This window comes from Myotis myotis, unplaced genomic scaffold (assembly GCF_014108235.1).
Source record: "Myotis myotis isolate mMyoMyo1 unplaced genomic scaffold, mMyoMyo1.p scaffold_m19_p_1, whole genome shotgun sequence".
Lineage (NCBI taxonomy): Eukaryota > Metazoa > Chordata > Mammalia > Chiroptera > Vespertilionidae > Myotis > Myotis myotis.
In genome coordinates this window covers 199,801,077-199,828,021 of record NW_023416313.1, presented here as the reverse complement: position 1 = coordinate 199,828,021, position 26,945 = coordinate 199,801,077, and the positions used below count along the sequence as shown (strand labels likewise).

The window sequence follows — 26,945 nt, the reverse complement described above, 5'->3', positions numbered from 1 at the left end:
GAGCGCTGGCCTGCGGACTGAAGGGTCCCAGGTTCGATTCCAGTCAAGGGCACATACGTTGGTTGAGAGCACATCCCCAGTAGGAGGTGTGCAGGAGGCAGCTGATCGATGTTTCTCTCTCACCGATGTTCCTAACTCTCTATCCCTCTCCCTTCCTCTCTGTAAAAAAATCAATAAAATATATCTTTAAAAAAAAAAAAGGAGCTTGATTTCTCTGGAAAATAACTGCCAAAGATGGATACAGTGCATATTAATGATCAAACACATATCCTTAGTAGAAACTTCAACAGCAATAGGCTGAGAGGAAGAGTTTTGTGCGTTTTTTTTTTTTAATGTGTGTTCTTTCAAAGACCCAACATAAAGCACACTGCCTGGGTCTTTGCACTGGTGTGTAAATTAAAGAAGCACTAACTTTAAAATTTTGCCTCTGTTTTAATCAGAGTAAATAATTGTCCATCCACATACTATGTGAGCTCATCAATTGTGTCCTTCCTCTTTGACTTCAATTATCTATTTCAATTGCATTACTACCCAAAAAATATGGCATCAAGTCGGAACCAGTTTCAGTAATTAAGTTTGTGCAGAAATGCTAATGCTTTCTCAAGCACAGCCTGACCTTTTTCTGCTCCCTTCTGGTCTCTTGAGGGCAAGTCCTGGCTGCTGCCTCTACTTTAGGTAGAATCCCCTCTCCATTCTCTGACTTCCCCAGGGTCTTTACAGAGGCCACAAGGTGTAACAAGAGTTCAGACTGTCTAGTTCTGCTATTACTTACCACTCTGTGCATCCTAGAAGGGTGTTTTTAATTCTCTTTTAGCATCATTTTTCACCACTATAAAATGAGTATAATATAAGCAACCTACTTCAAAATTGCTGCGAAGATTAAATAAGCGAATTCATATAAAGCACTTAAAACAGTGTCTGGCACATAGACAGCACTCAATATGTGTTATATTTTATTACAAATCTACCTTGTAATATTAAGAAAGTTTTGCATGAATCTAGAGCTTTATATTTTTCAAAGCAGTCTTCAATTCATTATTACTATAATCAAAACTCACAATCATTTAAGTTAGACAAAACAGAGTTTGTGAACATTTCCTGCTATAAGAAAAAGGAACCAGTCCTACCATTGGAGCTGTTTACTCAGCATCCCCCTCACTGGGTCAGAGAACTGTCTTAGTCATCTCTGTATACCATTCCCCCACACACATACTATACGTGTCAATAAATCAGTGTTGAATTGGACTGCATGTAGGGCAAAGCAACCCCAGCCTTGTGACAAGGAACTAGAAACAAATCAGAATCATCATTCCAGGGAATTCCTGGCTACCTTGAACACAGACACAAAAGGCTACCTCTCCCAGTCCTGACTCCAATTCATCCCTGAGAGGAAAAGGAGCACCTGCAGGAAAGGCTGCAGGCAGAGGTCATTTAAAGGGAACTGTCCCTGCACAACCTCCGAGGCAGCAGGGAGTCATGATAATATAACAGGATATTACCCAGCCTCTCCAGCTGGGCCAAATAAGGATCTATAAATGCAGTGTGTCAAAGGCAGATAATGCTGCCTTTGCTAACTTAAATGGGAGTTGCCTTTCAGTGGAGTACAGACCAGTCTATAAATACCAGGATTAAAAGGCTTCCTCCAGGGCCCAACTGCCACCTGCAGGGCTTCCTTTAGAGAAGAGCTGCCATCCTACCAATGGTATACCCGTCCCCAAGTGATAACCCACCTTATTTTCCCCTTCAGTGTGATTTTGTTAACTAACCTCTCCTTTCCACACCCTTCACTCAGGACCATCCACTCCCAAGCACCCCTACACTGCAGCTCCAACCTGACCCTGCCCTCCTCTGTCTAGGCATTCGTCCTATGCCTCCCTCACCATCTCATTCTCCACCCCAACTTCCTAATCCACATATATTTTATCTGCTATGAAAAAAACACAGGCTATGTACCAACTCCAACTTGGTTCTAGCTCCCACCCAGGAAATTATAGTACTTAACTTTTTAAGTTTGGTTTTCTGATCTGTACAGCATCTACCACAGCACATGCACTCAATACTTCTGAGTTGACCTAATCCCCACAGGATTTTTCTTCTTTCTTTTCTGGGTTCTGTGACCCTGATACAGTCACTATATCCAAATGTCCTAATCCACAGGAATAACTCAAGTGATGAACATTTTCGTCACCAATGTTATCTGTGTAGCAGATACATTCTGGCACATGGTCCCATCAACAACCTTCAAATTACACTGAGAGGACTAATCACTTTATATCTCTCCACCACAAATGACCCATTTAGTGAGGAAAGTAACCAAAGGGGATGGGAAGACACAAAGTTGAAAGTCATTTCTGGCCAGAAGCAAGGGATAAATAAAGGCAAGGGAGCACTAGAACCCCAAAAGGGAGATTTCCATAAGTCTATATTTACATGCAAAATTTTTTAAATTATGCCAAAACCGGTTTGGCTCAGTGGATAGAGCATCGGCCTGCGGACTGAAAGGTCCCAGGTTCGATTCCGGTCAAGGGCATGTACCTGGGTTGCGGGCATATCCCCAGTAGGAGATGTGCAGGAGGCAGCTGATCGATGTTTCTCTCTCATCGATGTTTCTAACTCTCTATCTCTCTCCCTTCCTCTCTGTAAAAAATCAATAAAATATATTTAAAAAAAAAATAAATAAATAAAAAAATAAATTAATTCTGATAGTAAAAACATCTGCCAGTTTTACTAGAAATGCCATCTGGTTCATTTCTGATAATGCCCAGGCTTCACGTCACATAGGCCAAGGACTGCCTACAATACAATTCCCAAAAGATAGCATTCTAGATGATAGATCCAAGGCAGTATGCCATTCCTCTCTTCCTGGTGCCCTAAAGCTGCTCCTGCAAGTTCATGATTAAGCCTGAAATAAACCCAGAGCTTGGTTCTTTTATAAGTATCCCCTACAAAACTTCCAGGCATCACCCTTATAACCAGAATGAATTTAAGCAAGTCTATCTTCAAAAACTGGATAAATACTACAGAAACATGATAAACAGCCTGAACAACTTGTGTTTTAGAGGGGTTTTCATAAAGCAGCTGGGAGGGTGGCTTCTCTACTGAAGCGTGTGATTTTGCAATTAGCTGAGAGTAGGAGGGTCCTTTCCATGAGGTCTTTCAAAGTCCTCCAGGAATCTTCCTTTTGCCAAACCAATAGGAAGCATTTTGATGCCATAAATAAGGAAAAGAAACCAGGCTGGGAGTCATAGCCAACTCGTCTATATCCTGATGAGGAATTATAAAATGTGATCTCAATACCAAGCATATAGTCCAAAGAAAAATGGAATAAAGGCTTGCCAACCACCACTAACTACAAATTTGGGAAAAGGTACATTTGAAATAAACAAAAATTATCAAGTACAATAGTCTGTACAAATATGCACACTCCTTCATCCAGGCCAGTAGGCAAACTTAGGTACAACTTTTGACACTGCATCGCCTATATTTTTTACCAACTGGTAAGTATTTCATGACCCCTGTGAAGGAGAGAGCAAGGCAAATGTGGTAAAGTCTGATAAAGAGAGAAATGACAGGGTAAGGGTGAGAAGTGTAAGTATCGTACAAACCCAAGATGAGAAACTGGGGGGATAATCTGCTCTGGCCCCACAGCTGAGTTTGGAGATGAGAATTTCTCACTCCCTATAAACAATACTGGGCTGACATCACTCAGCGTTTTTTCCTTGCAAAATGTGGCTATACAGAACAGGACCCCACAGCAAAACTCAAAACCTATTTCCCACCAAGTCTGGCTTCAACTCAACCATTCAACCCACAAATAGGTAGTTTCCCACAAACGCAGCAGGAAGAAAACTATGGACAGTACTAAAGTGGTATGGAGAGAAGCCTTGCCCTAGAGAAGCTGAGCCCATCCTTGTGAGGGCTTTCCAGGATGAAAGAGGGAGAAAAGAGAAGACTCAGAACTGTGAAGATGTTAGTGTAGACTACAGCAGCAGGGCAGTTTAACAGAGACTAGACCTGAAGGAGCTGAGAGACAGGAACCTTCAAGGGCAGTAGTAAGGAGTCTACCACCTGCCAAGCCAGGAGGATGTAGAAGAAAGGAAAGAGGAAACAAGCCCCTCCTTTTTGTCATTCTACATGTGGTCAATCTGCTTTGGGGAGTAGAGAAAGGACCTGGTCCTAAGCTGGCCTCTCCACCTCACTCAGCTCCACAAAATTGACCCTCAACAAGCCCCTCTACCCAGATCAGTGGTGCCTTTTCCATCTGTGGCCCTGGCCAGTGCTGATAACAGTTAACCTTTACTGAGCAATTACTATGTGCCAGATACCAGGCTAACTGCTTTCCATGTCTCTTCCAAACCGAGGTAGTAGATACTATTGCAATCCTCCATTTTCAGTTGAAGAAGCTAGGGCTTAAAGAAATTTACCCAAAGCCATACAAATTAGACACAAAATCTAACACTACAAGAGCAAGGATTGACTACTAATTAATATCTTCCCCAAATAAACTGCCATTTGAGTATCTTTCAGTTGTCAGGTACTGTACTTAGTGTTTTAAATATCCCATTTTACTCTATTTTTTACATTGATCTGAGAGAGAGGGGAGGAGGGAAGAGAGGGAGAGAGGAAGAAAGGGAGAAGGGGAGAGGGGAAAAGAGGGAGAGAGGGAGAGGGGGAGGGAGAAGGAGAGAGATTTGTTCTTTCACTTATTTATGCATTCACTGGTTGCTTCTTATATGTGCCTTGACCGGAGATCAAACCCACAACCTTGGTGCATCAGGACAATGCTCTAACCAAGTGAGCTACCTGGCCAGGGCTTGATTTTCATAATACTCTCAGGAGGGAGTACTTTTAAACATAATTTTAATTAATTATTTAAGTTAGACATATCAGTAAAAAAATTTTAATGACACAAAAAGGAAGTTTAAGAAGTTATAGTTTCGGAGAACCAAGATGGCAGCATAGGTAAACACCGGAGATTGCTGCCTCGCAAAACCACTTCAAAAATACAACTAAAAGATGGAACGGACATCACCCAGAACCACAGGAAGGCTGGCTGAGAGGAAATTCTACAACTAGAAGGAAAGAGAAAAGCATACCGAGACTCAGAGGAGGCATAGTGCGGAAGTCAAATACTAAGGTGCGGAGGTGCGCATGGAGCGGCTAAGGGCGCGGTTGTCTGTTTCAATCGGGAGGGAGTCTCAGGCTCTGAGCTCCAGATCCGGGCGAGTCTCTAGGGACCCACACTCAAACGGGAGAAGTGGGACTGTCTGGAATGGGCAGCTTTCTCTCCAAGGTTTGCAGCGGTTGCTGAGACTCTGAGAGGCAGAGCCTCTGGGGACGGGACTGAGAGCAGCCATAACTGCTCGCTCCACCCACCCTATTGATCCCGTGGGACCCGCCCCGCCGAAGCCCTACACAGAGGCATTTGCTGGATAGCCTCAGGCAAAGACTAGATTAGCACCTCCCTAGAGGACAGAAGTTCTCCCACTGCAGACACAGCTGATTCTCACAGCCAGTTGGCCTGGAGGTCAAATCCCCCCCAGTATTACCTACAACAATCAAGGCTTAACTACAAGACTGCGCACAAAGACCACTAGGGGGTGCACCAAGAAAGCATAAAAAAATGCGGAGACAAAGAAACAGGACACAAATGTCAGAAATGGAGGATACAGAGTTCAAAACCACACTTTTAAGGTCTTTCAATAAGTTTCTAGAAACTGCCAATAAACTTAATAAGATCTACAAGAAATCTATTGAGACCCTCGATGTTGTGATAAAGAACCAACTAGAAATTAAGCATACACTGACTGAAATAAAGAATATTATACAGACACCCAACAGCAGACCAGAGGAGCGCAAGAATCAAGTCAAAGATTTGAAATGCAAAGAATCAAAAAACACCCAACCGGAAAAGCAAAATGAAAAAAGAATCCAAAAATACAAAGATAGTGTAAGGAGCCTCTGGGATAGCTTCAAGCGTACTAACATCCAAATTATAGGGGTGCCAGAAGATGAGAGAGACCAAGATATTGAAAACCTATTTGAAGAAATAATGACAGAAAACTTCCCTTACCTGGTGAAAGAAATAGACTTCCAAGTCCAGGAAGCGCAGAGGACCCCAAACAAAAGGAATCCAAAGAGGACCACACCAAGACACATCATAAGTAAAATGCCAAGAGCAAAAGACAAAGAGAGAATCTTAAAAGCAGCAAGAGAAAGAAACTCAGTTACCTACAAGGGAATACCCATATGACTGTCAGCTGATTTCTCAACAGAAACTTTGCAGGCCAGAAGGGAATGGCAAGAAATATTCAAAGTGATGAATACCAAGAACCTACAACCAAGATTACTTTATCCAGCAAAGCTATCATTCAGAATTGAAGGTCAGATAAAGAGCTTCACAGATAAGAAAAAGCTAAAGGAGTTCATCACCACCAAACCAGTATTATATGAAATGCTGAAAGGTATTCTTTAAAAAAATGAAGAAGAAAAAGGTAAAGATACAAATTATGAACAACAAATATGCATCTCTCAACAAGTGAATCTAAGAATCAAGTGAATAAATAATCTGATGAACAGAATGAAATGGTGATTATAATAGAATCAGGGACATAGAAAGGGAATGGACTGACTATTCTTGGGGGGGGGGAAAGGGGTGTGGGAGATGTGGGAAGAGACTGGACAAAAATCGTGCACCAATGGATGAGGACAGTGGGTGGGGAGTGAGGGCGGAGGGTGGGGCGGGAACTGGGAGGAGGGGAGTTATGGGGGGGAAAAAGAGAAACAAATGTAATAATCTGAACAATAAAGATTTAATTTAAAAAAAAAGTTGTATGAGTTCCTTAGATATTTTGGATATTAAACCCTTATCAGATATATCATTAACATGTATCTTCTCCCATTCAGTAGGCTGTCTGTTTGCTGGTGGAGAATTTTTTTCCTTTTTAAGGCTAAATGATATTACATTAAAAAAAAAAAAAAGTTATAGTTTCCTGTTACCCTTCCTGACCCCAGAATTCCCCAGCCCAGGTAATCCTTAGTATTTTGGTAGCTATCCTTCTAGAGACAGGTAATGTTGACATTATCATCTCCATTTTACAATAAAACTGAGGTTCAGAGGTTAAATTTATTCAAGGTCACACAAATGGTAAGTGGCTGAGCTGAGACTGAAAGCACGATCAGTCTGGTTCCAAGTCCAGCTGTCTCCCACTGCTTCCCACTCAGTACCCACTCCTTAAAACAATCGGCCATTTTCATTCACCACAGGAAAGGGGGAAACTATGTGTGGCCCACAGCCAGTCTTACTCCTCCACTTTCCCAACTAAATGGAAAACACAGACAGAGCTGGCCAAGCAAACCCTGTAACATTAGCACTGCTCTATGCTTCCTCAATCTAAGCTGTCATGGGTGAGGCAGAACCTTCACCTCTAACCTCCTCAAGGCCAACCTAAGGCTCATCTGGCTCTGAAAACAAAGGCAGGGCAATGGGGAAGAGAAGGTCAAGCGTCACCTACAGGAGAGCCTGGGTCTCTGGGTCAGAAAAAAAAAAAAAGGAAGGACACTCCTTCAGGAACCCCAATGAGTTCTTAAAAACAGCACTGGGGGGGGGGGGCATCTCAAGGAGGCCCCAGACCCACCTTTGCTCCCTAAAGTCAGAACACACTTTCTGCAGAAAGACAAAAAGAAGACTGCAACAAGGCATGATACAGAGTAAGTTTGCAGAGCCACTCAAAATCCCCATCACAGAGCCCTCAGAACCAAAGGAACTCAGAATTTCTGCTCTAGCATAACCCCAAATGGACCCTCTAAAAACCCAAAAACTGCATGGATTTCTAGATGCCAGGGTTTTATCCCTATGGTCTCCTCTCCTCCAAAGAATAAAAATAAAAGCCCCTTGGGCTATATGGAGATGCTTTTTTCCATAGAACATTAAAGTTGTCCTTTCAAATTATGTACATTTGCACATTTTTGTGACCTTGAGTACCTATGCTGAGATGGGGGTGGGGGACAGGAAATAAGTCATTATATTGCTTTTCATGAGGAAGTTAAAATTTATCCAGTCTGCAATTCCAGGAAGTTTCCTATTTCCCTTCATGGGATAACCAATGTCTGATTAAACCTGAGCCATAACTGACCCAGCATCACTATTTACATGTACAGAGAATGATGTCAACTGGTTATCAAAGGCCTTTTTTTCCCCATTTGTAAAATCGGACTAAAACCTTCCTCACAGTATTTATTATATGATGTCTTATCTGAAAACACTTTGTAAAATGAAAAAAGTCTTTATTGCTATTAATATGGATACCCAGCCTGCAGAGGAAGCTTAAACCAGGCCTTTCCATCCTTAAGGGGCTTGAAATCTATAAGGATAAATGAGACTAACCAAAACACTAGAGAACAATTCAAAAAACTTGTTAACTTGTGTGCTGAAAAGAATTCCTAGGAGGCATGGGGTGATTATATGGCAAAGAGCATTCAATGAATATTTGTTCAATTAATAAATGCATTCAGATGCACTGCTTGAAAAATACCTACCTTGTTGCTATTCACAGAAAGTTTTACCAACACCAGAGCCTCTGAAATCTGTTTATTCTACTGTTGCATATATATATGCAAATTTGTGCACTGGGGGGGGGGGGTCCCTCAGCCCGGCCTGTGCCCTCTCACAATCTGGGACCCCTCGGGGGATGACCACCTGCTGGCTTAGGCCTGCTCCCCGGGAGATCGGGCCTAAGCTGGCAATCAGACATCCCTCTGGCAGCCCGGCAGCCCTCAGGGGATGTTCACTTGCCAGCGGGGAGCAGACCTAAGCTGCAGTCAGACATCCTTAGCGCTGCTGAGGAGGCAGGAGAGGCTCCCACCTCCACCACTGTACTGGCAGCCATCTGCCTGGCTTGTGGCTGAGCAGAGCTCCCCCATGTGGGAGCGCACTGACCACCAGAGGGCAGCTCCTGCATTGAGCATCTGCCCCCTGGTGGTCAGTGTGTGTCATAGTGACCAGTCATTCCCAGTCTTTCTGCTGTTAGGGTCAGTTTGCATATTATCCTTTTACTATATAGGATAGAGGCCTGGTGCACAGGTGGGGGCTGGCTGGTTTGCCCTGAAGGGTGTCCCGGATCAGGGTGGGGGTCCCGCTTGGGTGCCTGGCCAGGTTGGGTGAGGGGCTGATGGCTGTTTGCAGCTGGTCACACCCCCTTCAGGGTGGGGGTCCCCACTGGGGTTCCTGGCCAGTCTGGGTGAGGAGCTAAGGGCCATTTTCAGGCTGGCCGGCAACTGAAGCTCCCAGCCTCTCCTTTTTTTCTTTTTTCTTTTTATTCTGGGATTTATTTACCTTCTATAATTGAAACTTTGTTGCCGTCACTGGAGCTGAGAGCAGGCTCCTGCTCGCTCCAGCTCTGAGGCCATGGCCTGCTGAAAGCAGGTATCTGGGGTTTGTTTAGCTGCTATAATTGAAACTTTGTTGCTTTCGGAGCTCAGAGGCAGGCCGCAGCAGGCGGGGAACCTTGGCTTCCTCCATCACTGGAGCAAGCAAGCCTCCTGCTCGCTTCAGCTGCATGGCTGCTGGCAGCCATCTTTGTTGGCGGTTAATTTGCATATCTCCCTGATTAGCCAATGGGAAGCGTAGCGAAGGTATGGTCAATTACCCTTTTTGTCTTTTATTAGATAGGATATATATATGTGCATATATATATATGTATGTGTAAATATATATATATATATATATATATATATATATATATATACACCAAAAAAAAGAAATCAGTACTTATAGAGAGCAGCATTTCTTTCAAAGATGTGATTTTTCAAAGCATACACAGACCTTCAAAGGACATGACCCACATCATTATCCTATCTCAGGGGTCCTCAAACTTTTTAAGCAGGGGGCCAAGTTCACTGTCCCTCAGACCGTTGGAGGGCTGGACTATAGTTTAAAAAAAAACTAAGAGCAAATTCCTATGCACACCGCGGCGGCAAAAACACCTGGCGGGCCGGATAAATGTTTTCGGCGGGCCACATGTGGCCCGCGGGATCCCTGTCCTATCTAATAAAAGAGTAGTATGCAAATTAACCATCACTCAGCAACAAAGATGGCAGTGCCTTTTGGGGGGGGACAGGACACTGGCGGCGGCACCCTGGCAATGCGAGCCCAGGTCCTGCACCCTGGCTGTGCGGAGGGAGGGGCCGGGGGCCCAGTGTCCCACGCCCCGGCCATGTGGAGGGAGGGTCCTCTGGCCAGAGGCCAGGGCACGGGACATTAGCGTCATTGCAGGCAGGGCTGAGAGACCCTGCATGAATTTTGTACACCGGCCTCTAGTATTTTATAATTCCAGAAATAATAGAACCATCCCCAAAAGATTCTGGAGAACAAATAGAAACAAGCCATCCTGTGTTAACTACTTTGGATTCACAGTGGATGCGAAATATATATGTAAGTAAGGCCAAACTAAGATGCACATGTGTAAATTAAATTTAGGTCGTGACTAATGCCTCCAGAAGCTTCTAAATGAATGACAGAGTTCTAGAAACAAAGACCTGCACCTGAAAATTAGCAAGGGTACTTTCTGCTCTTAGATCAAATTCTTAAGGAGTCCTGTGTTTATGACTGACCTTGCTAAAACATTCTGAACAACCTCCAACACCCCCTTTCCTTCACCTCCTCCCACCTCCATGGTTCCCGAGCTGTCTTCTTTTCCTGGTACCAGTCACAGTGAACTTGGTGAACATTAACAGCATTTTATCTCCTAGTTTATATTAGTTTTTCATTCAAAGCAGACCTCCCTCCAAATGTCTCTTTTTAAAAAAAATATTTTTATTGATTTCAGAGAGGAAAGGACAGGGAGAGAGAGATAGAAACATCAATGATGAGAGAGAATCATTGATTGGCTGCCTCCTGCACATCCCCCACTGGGGATTGAGCCCACAACCCGGGCATGTGCCCTGACCGGGAATCAAACCGTGACCTCCTGGTTCATAGGTCGATGCTCAACCACTGAGCCACGTTGGTCAGGCCCAAATGTCTCTTTTTAGAATTTCATTAATACTACCACTCTGATTCCTCCTCTTCAAGGCTCATATCCTCAAAATTACCTTGCCCTCTCACCTTTTCCTTTAATCGTCTACACCTGATCACTCACTTATCCGTGAACAAATTAATCCAGGAGCTGAGTACAAAGGAGTGGATGAGACAATCACTGACCTGAGTTGACTTTCAATCTCAGCCTGGAACCTGGACCTATAGAGATGACTACCCAGTCTGCAATCCCAGGAGCCCTTAGAACCAAAGGGCATTTATTGGGAGTCTCATTTTTGCCGGTATTGTATTAGGTCCTTTACTGCCCCCAGCAGGTTAGAAAGACACAGATATATCAGGATAAGAGATATCACAAATCAACATTTATATCTAAAAACTGAGGCTTGGGGAGATGGGAGAAAAAAGATTCCCAAGGAATTCATGCTACTGATCCTATCCATTTCTCTTCTCCCAATTTCTCACTGTTGAATCCAAACCTGCTTTCCTCTTAAAAAAAAAAAAAGTTATTTCAGGGTTAGAAAATGTTCCCACATGAAAAGCTGATTGGTTAGGTAAAGCCAGAAAACAGGCATTCTCACACCAGACCAAATTCCTAGACCTAGCTCACTCTGCAGTGAAAGGCAATTTGCTTTCTTACTTGGGAGTCCAGGAAGAATTCTCCAAGAATATTTTTCAAGCCCTCCTCCCTTCCAGGGTGATTATTGGTTTAGGGCGCAGATGTTACTGAAAAAGTCAGAACGACTCCTTCAGAGTAGTCAAGCTGAAAGTTGACTGTACACAACACATTCCTCCATTACTCTCAAATTAAATAATCCAAGGGTATTCCCCCACAGTGTTAACTCCTCAAGGGCAAATATCGAGTCCATTTTGTTATCTGTTTAGCATCCCCAAAAGAGCTCAGGTGGTTATACATACCTGGCACCGACCACAGGTATTCACTAAAAACCTGCCAAACAAATGATTAGATTTACTTCTTTTTAGTTTCTGTAGCAATCAGGTACCCACCTCCCACCAGCTTGATGTCAAGCCCAACCAGATTATCAGCACACAAATTATTATGGCTTCAAGGTGCAAGTAAAGGGAGGGAGATGGACCAATGAACTCCTATGAAACCCAGAGCCTGTTTTTCTTGTCATACTGCTGTGTAACAAGCAAAATCCCCACAGAACTGAAACAAGGAGGTAGATAGCCTTCCCATGGCAGAGTTTCTACCTGGAGGCGGATGGGAATCAAAGACTGATAAAGGTGTGGCCCAGCCAACATACCATTTCTTAATTCTCTAGAAATGTCTTGAGCATGCCAACTGAAAGATCAGCACCCAGTGAAAACAAAACTGCTCAATGGTTTTCAGGATGGGGAAAGTTTATAACATATACTAGAGGCCGTGCACTGATAGGGTCCCATGCGGTTGGTGGTGGCCAGCCAGGGCCTCCCTCCCTTCCCCTGGTAGGCCCCGCCCCCTGGTCTAACTCCTGGAAGAACTTCCAGTCTAGGGAACAATTTGCATACTACACTTTTACTATATAGGATAACCTCAGCCTAGTCAGCTTATTTCCTTCCTGGCTGGTTAGAGACACAGCTAGAGATGAGTGTTCACATTGCATTTGGATGGGTGGCTGGTCCTACATAATATAAACCTGAAGAAATCAGAACCACAGCCATGAAGGGTTCCAGTTAATGGGGTGGAAGAGAGAGAGCATCCAGCCCTCCCAGACAGCATGTTCTCAATTATCAGGCAGTTCTACTACACCTAGATGTCACCAGCTCTTGCCACTGTCCCAGGCTGGGCAAGAGGGACCCAAAGGGGGAAATGACTCAGAGGACACATCTTATTGGCTTAGAGTCAGACGTTGTTTTCCAACTGCAAAGAAGCACAATACAGAGGTAAAATAGTTAAGCAGGCCCAACCTAAGAACAACAGTACCCATTTTAAGGACAGTTCTACCCTTACTAGTAAAGACTCGTTCCTCTTTGTAGTTTCACTATTAGACGCAAAACCGCAATCACAGAAGGGGCATGAATTTGTTCCTAACAATATGAATCACACACCATGCTGGGCTCCTAATCCCTTTTCCTGGGACAGGCCCAGAGAAGAGAAGTCAAACACACTGGGGTAGAAAGAACACTCAACTAGGAATCTAGAGCTCTGACTTCTCTCCTGGCCCTGTCACTACTCAGGGAAGTCAGCTTCTGAGCATCCGTTTTCCATTTTCCCTTCTATAAAATGAGGAGGTAGAATGAAATGATCTCCAAAGTTCCACCCTTCCAACTCCAGCATCTCATGAGCCTACAGAGTCTCTCTGCTGGACAAGGAGTTTTGTAGTAACATTTGGATACCATAGTCAATAATTCAGATCTTCAGATAAGAATCTTGTCTCACTTCACTCAGCCTTTTGAGACTCCTAGGACTTGGGAATAGAATTTGCATGAATCCAAACTTTTGGCAATGACTTGTGGCAGGGAAGTTACAACTGCATACACAAACATTTATTTACCCCCCCCCCCCACACACACACACACAAACACACACACACACACACACACACACACACACGGGAATTTTCTGGAAGGACTGATTCCTTGGGCTTGGCTGCAGGCACAGAAACCTAATACAGGAATAGGAGGAAATAATTCAAGTTCCTGGTTTCTGTCCTGTTTGTTGGACAAAGCACATGTGCCCTGTGACCCACATAGTTCTCTGGGGTAGAACCATCTTGACCCTCTAATAAAAAACTCAGGTGGCTGGCATATGCACGTTTGACCTAGGAGCAGAGAAAGCAAGACAGCTACTGCAATATTTCAGTAGCATGGCTGGTATGATGTAAAATCACCCAAGGGTGGATCCCATAGAGGAAATGACACTCCCAGCAGCACCATCTGTTCCTCTTTGTGTCTGGCATGATCTATATTTTTAACCTCCGGTGCAAATGGGTCCACAAGTGAAGAGCCCTACCCCCTACTTCAACGGTTGGCTCTCTATTCAGTAAGCATTCCACTCCCCAGCCTAGCAGAAGCCTCCAAGCAGGTGCCCAAACCCTGGCATGGGATTTTTCATAAGGAAAGGAAATGCTTCTGAAAACTACAAATTACATTTGATAAGGAAAGCTCTGTGGGATTCATGGTAAAGCTCTCCATAAAACACAATGATCTGATTTAGAACTGAAGCTTCATGCTGAAAATCCTTTTTTAAAAAAAGCAGCAGTACATGTGCACTGAATTTAGACACTATTGCATCTCTCAACTCTCACTACTGTTTACAGTTCTCACCAAAGAGTTGGAAACAATGCTATTGGAGAGTTCAAACTTCATAAACAAAAGATTCTCTGTGTTTGTGTGTATAACATCTTTTCTTAATTCAGGGCAATATCCCCAACACCAAGAGATTTTGCTATAACACTGTCCTTCCACAAACAAACTGCATAACCAAGTACAATGGCAACTTCAAAGTAAAATTTGAATGCAGCTTTTAAAATATCTCCCTGAGAAAAATACATAGCCACAGAAAAACTTATGCATGGATGTTTATAACAACATCATTCCTAGTCACCAAAAACCATGCAACCCAACTGCCCATTAGCTGATGAATGGATAAACAAAAGGTGTATACAATAGATTATTTAGCAATAAAGTGGAATGAAGTACCACTACATGCTACAACATGGATAAACCTCAACAACATTATGCTTAGTGAAAGAAGTCAATTACTAAAGACTACATATTGTAAGATTCTGTTTATATGAAATGTCCAAATAGGTAAACTACAGAGAGAACAGATTAGTTAGTGGTGGCCATGGGCTGGGAGCACTGTAGAGGAACAGGGAATGACTAAAAGTGGGGTTTCTTTTGGGGGCGATGAAATGTTCTAAAATTAGATTGTGGTGATAGCTATACAACTCTGTAAATATACTAAAATCTATTGAGTTGTTCACTTTAAATGGGTTACTTTTATGATATATAAATGGTCTCAATAAAGCTGTTTTTAAAAAATACATATTAGATTAAATAAAAGCACCCCTCTGAAAAAACTCTCCTTGAGCAAACCTAGAAATGACCTAGGTGTATAAAAGATAATATTTAAATCACAGATTATCTATTTGATGGAATATTATAAAGTTATTAAAAATAATTGCAGAAGGCTACATGCCATAAGGAAAGTGTTTATGATATAGCGCTAAGTTCAAAAAACAATACAAAACTGAATGTACTCAGATTACCAAATAAAAGAAAAAAACAGAATACATGGAAATGTTTGGATAGTAGAATTATGGTGACTTTTTTCTCCTTTATTTTCCAAGCTTTCTGTAAAATTGTCTCAGTGTACTGGTATACACACACGCACACACCTCTATCTTCCTTCAGAAAGTTTGCCTAGCTACAATTTAAATGCAGTTCAGTAGCTGAGTGTCAACATATGAACCAGGTGGTCACAGTTCAATTCCCCATCAGGGAAAATGCCCATGTTGCTGGCTCCATTCCCAGTAGGGGGTGTGCAGCGGGCAGCCGATCAATGATTCTTTCTCATCATTGCTATTTCTTTCTTTTTCTCTCTCCTCTCTTCTCTTCTCTCTCTCTCTCTCTCTCTCTCTCTCTCTCTCTCTCTCTCTCTCTTCCTCTCTGAAATCAATAAAAATATATTAAAAAATAATAAAAAGCAAAATAAGCAAAACCACCTTGTTCTCTTTTTCAAAGTTCCCATTCTTAAATCTCCACTTCCTTAATTCACTGAGATCACCTCAGAACAGCCCAAAAAAGGAAGAAAGGGATAAACACTCCTATCTCATTCCCAGAAGCCAGTTTCATTTTACTGGCTATTTCAGAAGCCAAAGCCTAGTGTAGCCAAAATTTCAGCAAGGAGAGTGCACACAGAGCAATTCCACACCCTGATCTTAAACTTCTGTGGGTGAAAGCAAGTCACTGCAGGCAGGAATTTGGACTTGGGAAGAGTGGACATTCCCCCACCTAAGAAAAGATGGTAAAAAAAAAGAATTGGGACAGAGCCCCTATTTGTGTCTCTTCTTACAAGATTTTGTGCCCAATCTCCAACTACAGGAGAAAAGAACCCTAAATCATTTCATTTTCACCACAAAGATCTTCTGAGTAATAAAGAATTGTCAGTTACCAATGTTGCCACCTGCAAACCCACTGAGAACCTATTACTGTCATCAGGAATCCCAGACTAACATTCCCCAAGTCAAGGAAAGGGGCCCTGCCAAAAAGAAAAAAGAAAGAAAAAGTATATATTTATATATGTGTGTGGGAGGTGTAGTACATTTAAGGGCACATAGCTATCAGGTAATTTTTAAGGATTTACTAACACTGCCGACAGTAACAGGGAACTGCATCTGTTTCTGCTTGAGAAAAAAAGCTTCAACAATATTCTGTTTCTGATTCTTGCATATAGCCTTTAGATGTTTCAAGGGTGGCTATTTTCCTTTTTTGAGATATAAAAGCCAAGGAGAGAGAATACATCACAGGCAACACCAGAGTCTGTGAAACCCATTTATTTTTCACTACAGTTGCATTTTCTGCTGTTGCTATACCAATACCTTCACAGGGACTCCACTGTCCCCCAGCCCTGACAATAGCACAGGTGGCCTTTCCTGGCTGAAGTGAACCAGTTTGGCGCCACTACAAGGTCTACCAGCAGAGTGGAGTCTTCCACACTCAGGTAAGAATCAAAGGATGAGAGAACAAACAGGAACCCTGCTGCTTCCAAGCCAAAAGACTAAAAGTGAAAGAAAAATGACACCATCACAGAAACACATGAGCACTAGAAAAAGGAATCATTCACAGGTGCCTGACAGGCTCCGGGGCTAAAACCTAAGCCTTGTAAAAGGTTATTCTTTCTCCACCTCTACTTTTTCAGATAAAGGTTTTTACACAGAGACCAGAACTTACCATCACCCTAGGGAACAAAGGCTGTTGCCTTGAATCCAACCCAGGGTATGAGTGAACAGATCTTGATGCTCAAGGACAGTCACCCCAATGCTTTCCTGAAATTGCTTCACTGGTCTCAGATCCACAGCTGTTAGCAGCTTCAAATACCCATTACAAAACCCTCAGCCCCATCCTCAAATGACATCTGTCACTCCCACCAATAGGAAAATAGCCTTCCCACATTACAGGCATTATTTCTCACTGCTTTAGTTTTCAAGTTTCCTGCGATATGGCAACCTAAGAATATTAATTTAAAAAAAGATACATTCCATTAAATGCAATCTCACTACAGTGGAATATGTGGGTGGCCCCAGACTGAAGCCATCTTGAGGAGAAGTTGGGGGAGAGTCTCTATCATCACATATGCATTTGTCCCAATGCTTACCCTTAACCCAATTGTCTTAACTCTCACCACTCAAGTCTGCATCAGAGCAATATTTGCTTCCAAAGTTTTTTGTTGTTGTTTTTTGAAAGTACTGGGCTTCTTCTATTATTCGTTTCTTCTCATCTTTCTTCTACTGCTTGATGGAATGTCCCCTAAACAAGACATCCCTAACTGTCCAGGCAGATAGAAAAGGGAAAATGAATACTGCCTGTCACCTTCAACTGGGGATCACATGACAGCTCAGGAGCTTAGTAAAAATGCTTCATGCATGCAATTACACAACCTGGCCCAATGGGTCTGCTGACATGCAGGTCTCCAAGTAGGCATTTCAGACCCATAAGAGGGCATTATGGCCCTGCTGCTACCTCTTGGTAAGTGGGGAACAAGAGGGAAAAGACATGCACATGTGCTGTCTGACCTTCCTTCTCTGCCTGCAAGCAGCTCTCCTAAAGACATTCTCCCCAGTTCACTTGTTTGGGTAAGGAAATGAGTAAAATCATGCGACTCTGTAATTTTTAAAAAAGATATTGTAATTCTCTGACCCCACAAACAGGTACCAGTAGTTACCTGGTTGTCAAAAGAGCTAAGGATATGGAAAAAGAGCGCAAGGAAAGATTTAAAACATAAGGCAAGTTTTCATCTGGGGGGTGGAAAAGCATGAAGAAAGTGAAACAATGCTTAGTAGCAATAAACCTAAAGTAAGTTCTTACTTTTAAGAAGCCAAGTGACTTACTACTTTTGGAAGTTGCATATGTGTGTATGGAGGGAGAGGATAGCTATAGGAATTGCAGCCCCAGCAACAGCAAAGCAGGAAATCCCCTGCCAGGAGGTGCACCATTACATAAGAGCACACGCTCAATCACCACGAGATGGAGACCAAGCAGGAAACCAGACAAAATGTTAAGGTCTCTTCATCTGCCAGCCTGCATCAGTAACATCTTTTGTTTTTGTTTTGTTAATAACATCTTAGTCTACCTTTCTTCCTCTTCTGTCAGCCCAAATTCTGGGCTTTGAGAAGGCACACCTCAGCAAATAAGTTGAACTCTGCCATTTGACAGTGAGTTTGCTCTCAGGGTTTAAACACTGCAGAGCAGAGGTCCGGGCAGGCCCGGTTCTGAGCACCCAGTTCCTGTTCCAGTCTAGCTGTAGGTGATGACTTGTATCACATGCCATATCTACTACAGTATCCAAAAAGTCGCAGTGTGTACAGGGAAGTCCTACCTATCAGGCCTCTAGTTAATTCATTGGGCACAAGTTCCTTTAGCAGCAAATGGCCACCGATGAAAATTAACAACATAAACAAAAATGACTTAAAGACTGTGAACTCCATGAGGGTTCTGTCTTATTTATTCCAGTATCCCCAAAACCTAGCACAGTGCCTAACATACATTCTGTACCATATAAATACCTGTGAGTACTGAATGGAAGAATAAACAAACAAATGAATGTTGTGCAAACATACCTTGGAGAAAAAGTTAAAGTGCTCAGGATTTGAAAAATAGCCTGAAGAAGTAGTGCTGTTGAAAAGACTCCAGAATGACTCTGGGTTTACCAGAAAGTAAGCAAACTAGAAACGAACAGTAAAATCCAGTAGTTATAGTGTGGGCTCCACCACAAGCTATCTTTGTGACCTTGGGCAAGTTATTTGTTTAGCTTTGGTCTCAACTAAAAAAAAAAGGGAGGGGGGAGAATAATACCAATACCTACTAAAAAAATTTGTTGTTTATTTAAAGGAGATCAAGAAAGTAAAGTTCTTGGCACAAGGCTCGATACATACCAAGTCCTCAATAACTTTCCCTATTACTGCTATTATTGCTGCTTTATTGAATACTTCCTTTACTGAGGGGGAAGTAGAGCGCCCCTCCCAAACTCTGAAAATTTTCACTTCTGGTTGAACATGCCTCTAGCTAAAAATGCAAAGCCCATACATACAGAACTGAATGCCAGGCACATGTCTCTACTAGCCTCCACTGGATGGTGAGAATTTAGGTGTGGAATTCCCAAACCAGAAAGGGTGTGTGTACACATCATCCATACATACATTTTAAACCAGAGGAATGAAGAGAGCAAGAAATGAATTAGCCACTGTGAAAGGTGGAAAGACCCACTTTCCCACCTCCGTAGATCTAGAAAGGGAGTCAATACCTGCAGTTTAACTGAACTGAGGAGGAGTTTTATGGCACCTCTGTACAAAGCACACACAAGCCCAGTTACCAAGAGCAACAAAGCCCAATGAGCTGCCTGCCAGAGAGAACATCCTGTGGGAACAGCAGCATGAGGCCTCTTTGCCAGAACATGAACTTCCCTGGAACCGACCAGGGACCTGGTTGTGACGCCTCTTTTCTCCTGGGTCTTACGGTCCCCAAAACCACCTCCCCCTCCTCATCTCCTTACAGGTAACTTTTTTCCACTTTCAGCAACCTCACAGCCACAACCCTACCGGAGGGTCAGACCTACACGAATAAAATAAAATAAAAAAGAAAGTCTACATCTATAAACAGGAAACGGTTTCGGTGAGTCTCAACCGGGATAATAAGAGAAGTTTTTGAGATTAAAGACCAGAAGGGGCGCCGGGGCTGCAGAAAAGTCCCGGGCTCACACGAACTCCAAGATTCGCTCAGGAAATCCACCGTCGCTAAGCAAACCCTGCCCCCGTGCGGGACGCGCAGCTGGAGTCGGCTGGCGGGGGAAATAATAATAGTAATAAAAGAAAGAGGGCCTCAGCCTACCTCCTTTTCAGCGATGCGCCCACTGCGGTCCACCCTGAACTCCCCGGCAGCGAGCACGACCCCGCACGCCGGGCGAGGCCAGGCCGGCGTGCCCCGACCCCCGCCACTCAGCTCCCGGCTGCAAAACGGCCGACTGGCCCTCCCCGAGGCCTCGGCACAGCCTCCCCGGCCCCGGACCCCGCCGGCCCACGCCGGTGACAGCGAGACAGCACAGAGCAGCTGACGCCGGCGGCCGGCCGCGGTTCCCCAGCGTCCGGCCTGGACGGTGCGCGCCCACCCCGAGCCCCTGACAGCCAGCCGGGCGCCCCAGTGACACAATGCCGGACCCCGCCGCTCCCCGGGCACGGTGACAACTTACCCCGGGAACGGCGCGGCGACCTCCGGGAGGGGGGCGCTCGCAGCTTCCGCGGCGCCGGGATCCGCTCCGCTGCCTGCGCGCGCCCGCAGCCCTCTCGGGTGTAGGCGAGGCCCCGCGTGCCCCGCGTGCCCTTGTCTGGCTGCAGCTGGCCGGCGCTGCGGGAGGAGGAGGCGGGAGGCAGGGCGCAGGCTGCTGCCGGCTGAGGAGAAAAAAAGAAAATAGAACGCGGCGGCGGTAGCTCCCGCGTCACTAGCCCAGCTGTACGGCGCGGGCGGGGGGAGGCCCGGGGAGGGAGGAGGGGAAGGAAAAGGGAGGGGGAAGGGGCGGGGCCACGCGCGCACGCAACAAGCGCCGGCGTCGCGCCGCTGCGACCGCCCTACTGGGAGGCTCAGGCGTTCGAGGGCGGCCAGCACGCACGCGCTGCCGGCGGGCCACGTGCCCCAGAAGGTGAGCCGGGTGGGGGTGGGAGGGCCTTAAAGGCACAGTCACCTCGACTGCGCTGAAGTGCCTGGGGCAGTGGTTCAAGCTCGGGCTGTGTCGTGTTTGCAGTTCGTCCTCCAGATCTTTTACTATTATTATTTAGATTTTTTAATATATTATTTGGATTATTGGATTACTATTATTTGCAAAGAACTGGTTTACTGTCAGGTTCTCCAAGCACTTTCTTGCTTGTTGCCTTATTAGCTTTTAAATCACTCGCCAGAGCTATCACCAAGGCAGGCCATTATCTCCCAAACTATGGCGCATAGCCTGACAACTTCAAAATTGCTCCGAGGGGTGGAGTGGGTGTAAAAATACAGATTTGGGGGCCTCACCTCCAACCTTTCCGATTCAGTAAAGCTAGGGTCAGATTCAGGAATCTATTTTAAATGAGCATTCCGAAGTGATTCCTCAGCACGCTAAAAGCACACGACGAATCTCAAGGTTGAGAAAACCAAAGCTAAGAGTGAGGACAGGCAGAGGCGGAGCTAGAACCCCGCCACACTGCGCACTCTATTTCCTGTCCGGAGTCTCCCCGCCTGAGGCTATTTTCCTGCACCTTGCTATATGAGTAGTTTGTGCACTGTGGCTACATAAGTTATTGGTGATCGCATTTCGGTCCTAAGAGATAAATGCTCCGCTGATGTGTTTACAGGGCTTGTGGCTCCTCCGTGGCGATGATGGTGACTTTTTATCTTTGTGCCCAGGGCCTTGTACAGTGCCTGTCTCAGAGGCGCTCTTGAATGTCAAGGCCCTCTTACTTGAGAATCAGTGCCTGCATCTGCACTTGGACAGACTTCCGTCTTTGCTGCAGCTTGTGGAGAAGTCAATCCTCTCTGTTTGCCTGGGGCTAAGGGATTTCAAGGAACTAAGACTTCCAGTTCTAATATCAGGACAGTTGTGGGCAAACTGAGATAAGTTGGTCACTGGTATGGTATGTCAGAAGGCACAGTATTCCTTCTCTCTCCCAGGAATCTAACAGGTAGCTTGTGCTTGTACCCCTTAGAGGGCACAAAAGAGGAACCTGGCTCCCTGAAAGTGCAAGAGAGAAAAGGTTCAGAATTAGTATATTGTATCTCTGTTGCTATCATATAGATAGATAGATAGATAGATAGATAGATAGATAGATAGATAGATAGATATAGATATATATGGCTAATATGCTAAGTGTCCGACCATCTGGGTAATGACTTCACGTAGCAACGCCTGGCTTCCTCTCCCTAGCAAGGACTAGCCTCCTTGCAGTTTCTTCAGCCCAGGAACACGACTTGCTTTATAGCCAGGTGCAAACATTTCACACTATAACCAAATGTCTGTGAAGCGTTTTCCCATGCCTCATCTCATTTGATGCTCACAGAAGTCCTGGAGTAAGTAGATATGAGACTTGGTGGAATCCTATTTTCTTTTCATTAGCTGGAAAATGGAGATTTAGAAAGCTGAGAAACTTGATCCGATTGAAAAGAAGTAAGAAATGGTGGACCTTGAAAATGACTTCAGGTTTTCTCACTGTGCAGAATATAGTCAAACACTGCTGCAGCCCTAACCGGTTTGGCTCAGTGGATAGAGCGTCAGCCTGCGGACTCAAGGGTCCCAGGTTCGATTCCGGGCAAGGGCATGTACCTTGGTTGCGGGTACATCCCCAGTAGGGTGTGTGCAGGAGGCAGCTGATCAATGTTTCTCTCTCATCGATGTTTCTAACTCTCTATCCCTCTCCCTTCCTCTCTGTAAAAAAATCAATAAAATATATTTTTTAAAAAAAACAAAAACACTGCTGCAGTTAAATATTTTACCCTTTGTTCTCCCTGCATGATCTACAATAATAATCTGCTTCGTGTTGATATTTATTGCTGTGTTGCTGACAATTACCTGAAAGAGAAGTTGGAGTGCTTCACTGGGCTGGAAAAAGTTTAGTTACATCAGAAAGCAGGTCTAATTAAACAAGTTTATTCTATATCTATAAAAGGCTAAATTGACTTGCACATACGTGATACATATAAAGCTCTTGGCGCCAATCACATGCATGTGTTTCCATCTGTCATTGTTGATCGTGAATTTGGTTGACACCTCTATTATAGAGAAAGGGTGAAAAGCGATATTAAAATATTTCTTCTAGTTAATTTCCTTTCAATGTGCATGAATCTGTGCACTGGGCCACTAGTTACTTATAACAATAAGAATGACAGCATATATTATTGAGCACCTACTGTGTGCCACGCACTAGATAGGGACTTTTATACATGTAACCACGGTCAAACAAACTCAAAAAGATTCTGGAGGCTTTGCCTAGAAATCTATACTAATAATAGGGTAATATGCAAATTGGTTGGGACACCATCACGGTAACGACTGATCAGCAGGCTGCATGCGCAGCAGGTGCAGGTGGGCAGGGACTTGCAGCATCAGGGACAGGGGCAGGGCCATGCAGAGAGGCCTCTCCGCACGCCTGTGCCAGGGGTCTGCAGGTGCACAGAGAGGCCCCTCCGCTACTGCCCGGCCCGGGGGTCCATAGGCCTCCCCCCAGCTCCGGCCTACCTCTTTGGGGCAATCCATCGAGGAGCCCCGGATGGGTGGGTGGGGCCTACCTCTTTGGGGCAATAGATCACAGGGCTCCCGCACTACGACAGGACACAGGCCAGGCTGGGGACACACACCCCCCACCACCCCAAGTGCACGAATTTCGTGCACCTGGCCACTAGTAAATTATAAAGGTCTTAGGGTTTGTAAACCTGAAACACAATTAGGCCATATCCAGAGTATTCTGAAGAAGGAGGAAAAGCTAAGAGTTTTTATAGTAAAAAGTACATTTTTGAGAAGAAGTAGTTATGAATTCTTAGACTGTGGATTGATCTGAGATGGTAATCCTCTAGATCAGCAGTTGCCAACCTTTCGGACTTCATGGACCACCATTGCTTCATGGACCATTGGTTGGCGACCACTGCTCTAGATAACCTGTGGTCTGGATACCTGCACATTTCTTACTTACTCCTTCAGGAGATCATCAGAGGGTTATTTTAATGTTTGATATATATCCAGGCATTGATGCAGGACTAAAAAGTTCAAAAGCTTAAGTTCCCAAGCTAGTTAAAACAAGAATAGAATTGTTTCCTTGTGCCTCAACCTACCTGATTTTAGTATTTAACAGCTTGACTATAGTGACTCCATTTTATCTCTTCACTTTATTATTCACAGTTGATTTTGACAACCCTCCTAGTTAAGTATCACTAACACCATTTTACACATGAAGAAACGGGCTCAGAGAGATTTTTATAACATCAAAAACTGCATAGCATGTATGTTGTTGCAAAACCAGAATTCATTCTTGTTTGTTCCAAAAGTCACACTTTTTTTTCAAATTAAATGTATGGCCCCTCTTACCCCCAATCAAAATAACAAATAATGACCTAAATTATCATTACATATCTCTTGATCTTTTAAAAAGTTCTGTCTTGCACGCCAGCTCATTTTATCTGCACAACATCCCCATAAAATCATACATTACTATGCCCCAGTTTTAACTATAAGGAAGCTGAGGCACCAAGCAGATGACTGGCTTGTCACCTCAGACATGAGTTAGAATGGTGCTTCCCTTGTTTTGATTCATAATTCTTTAGGCAGCCTTCAAAGCTCCAAGGAAGTAAACAAATAAACCTGCTTGAAGAGGTAGAAGTATTCAAGCCATGTCACCTCAGAAAGTCAGAGTCCATGACGGGTGGACCTGCAGGTCTGGGCCAGTACAACTGAGAGGCAGTTACCACTCCTCGGAGGAAGATCCTGAGCTCAGCCAGTTGTCTGAATACCTGGGCCTGAGCCATCACCTGGGACACCCCTCCTCTGACATGTTAGGAACCAATGAGAGCCAGACTTGGTGGCCCAGTCCTTGTTGGCCAGTGGTCTGAGAAGGCTTGGCAGAGCTCAGAGCTCCAAACAGGGCTGCCCAGAACAGGGACTATGATTCCCTGCACACCCCAATTCTGAGCCCAGCCCTGGAAAATGTGCACCTGACAATGCCCAGTCAGTCAGCAGGTATGGGTAAGAGGGTGATCCAGCCCCTCCTGCTTTTTCTGAAGTCTAGTGACAAGTCTAGTGACATTTTTATCTCTGACACAGACCGGGTAAGCTGAGCAAAAGTATGAGCCCTATTTTACACTCAAGGATAAGCCAAGGTAGCAAAGAGAGTATCTACCTGCTGTGTCTTCATAACTGCCCAAGTCCCCCTCCAATCTGGTTACCTGCTTCTCCTCCCTCCCTTTGCCCAAGGAGACAGCCAGCAGTTCACACAACAACATGGATGAATCTCACACTATGATTTTGACTGAAAGAAGCCAGATGCACAAAAAGCATACACTACGTGATTCCACGTATATAAGGTTCAAACACATAGACAAAATTCATGTAAGGCGTTAGAAGTGGTAAAAAGGATGGTAGCTACCTTTACGGGAGATTGTGACCAGAAGAGAATATGAGGGGACTTCCGGGTGCTGAGAACGTTCTGTTTCTTGATCTGAGTGCTGGTTACACAGGGGTGTGTTCACTTTGCAAAAGTTCAGAGAGGTTAATACTTTATGACTCACTTTTTGAAGTATGTGGTTATTCAGTATAGAGTTTACTTTAAAAAAATTAATCGATCCACTGCTTGCACCTAAAATCAACATGACTTTGGCAACCCTTAAGTGCAGATGGATGTAGGTTTGTGGTTTTAGTGACTTGGATGCCTTGAGCAATGTTGCTGCCTATTGTGTGATTTTTCTGAAATGGTGAGCTCTTGGGGAAGTGCTGAAAAATAAAGCACATTCTTCCTGCAACTTACATGATACTCATATTTCTGATAATTATAAGCAGGTTTTTTCCTTCTACATAAACATCCAGTGGGGCAAGAGTCTGTGGAACACATGATGGTTCCTTGCTGTGTGGGGCTGTCCTGTCTGTTGCAGACCAACCAGTGCCCCTCCCACAACAACACTTTCACTGAAATGGGGATGATGGCCATATCTACCTTGTAAGACTGACTGTAAAGATTAAAGGGCTCTGGCTGGGTAGCTCAGTTGGTTAGAGTATCATTCCCATACGCCAAGGGTTCAGGGTCAATCCCTGTTCAGGGCACATACAAGAATCAACCAATGAACGCACAAAGTGGAACAACAAATCTCTCCCCCCACCCCGCTTCCTTCCTTTCTCTCTCTAAAATTAATAAATAAATAAAAAAAAGATTAAATGAGTTCATTTCAATAAAGTACTTGGAACAGAGCCTGGCACACAATGAGCACAAAATAGATGCCTGATATTGTTTTTATCACCCTGTCACCCCACCCACTAAATGCCAATGGTGCCTTCAATCAACAACCAAAAACAACCCTGCAAGTGTCCAAACAACTCTACAGGGTGACACTGCCTAATACAGACCATGGCTTTAAACCTGCTGGTTAACCAGAGCTTACAACAAGTAGCAGAAAAATAAACTCATTCATTCACTCATTCAATTATTCAGTCCCAGGTAGGTGCTGAGGACTGCTTTGTTCTAGGACCCACCAGGTTGAGTGGGGAGACAGAGACGTCCACAAATAATGACAACACAACATGGTAAGTGTTCACCCAGCCCACCAGCAGCAAATTGTCTATGGAAGACCCTTGCCTCCTACAGAGGGGTTTGGTCTGCCTGGTGGTTTGTTTGTTTTCATTTTTTATTTAGTTGCCAGTATTTGAAAATCAGAAGATTTCACATTAAAAATCCAAATGTTCTGCTTCTCTTTAAAAAAAATCAAAAGATTTGTAAACACTGGGCCTGCATTTGTTTATAGGGTCAGGAACCCAGCATTTGCCAGAATTCTCACCTGACCTTCATTTACTTTCCCTCCCATGAAGACCCTGAAACGTGGGGACACTGTCACAGATCTGTCTGCTGTTGTTATCAGGGCCCGAGGAAAACTGAAAGCTTCCAGGAGGGGCAGACAAGTGAGTCCTGAAGGCTCAGCCAGGGGCAGTTGAAGTGAGACAGATCATTGTGAAGGAAATGGCAAGCTCAAA

At 44.3% G+C, this 26,945-nt stretch overlaps 1 protein-coding gene across 3 annotated transcripts in view; it reads right to left on the bottom strand.

Annotated features, from left to right (window-relative positions):
* Window positions 1-20,691, bottom strand: part of SUSD6 (sushi domain containing 6) — a 103,324-nt gene extending 82,633 nt beyond the window's left edge. The window contains exon 1 of one of the 3 annotated variants that reach the window (XM_036311188.1): window positions 20,445-20,691. The gene's annotated coding sequence lies outside the window, so the exon portion shown is untranslated. Of the gene's footprint in view, window positions 1-20,086; window positions 20,110-20,444 lie in introns of those variants that run through there. The other 2 variants (XM_036311219.1, XM_036311211.1) reach the window with 2 other exon arrangements.
* Window positions 20,692-26,945: the final 6,254 nt, after the last annotated feature.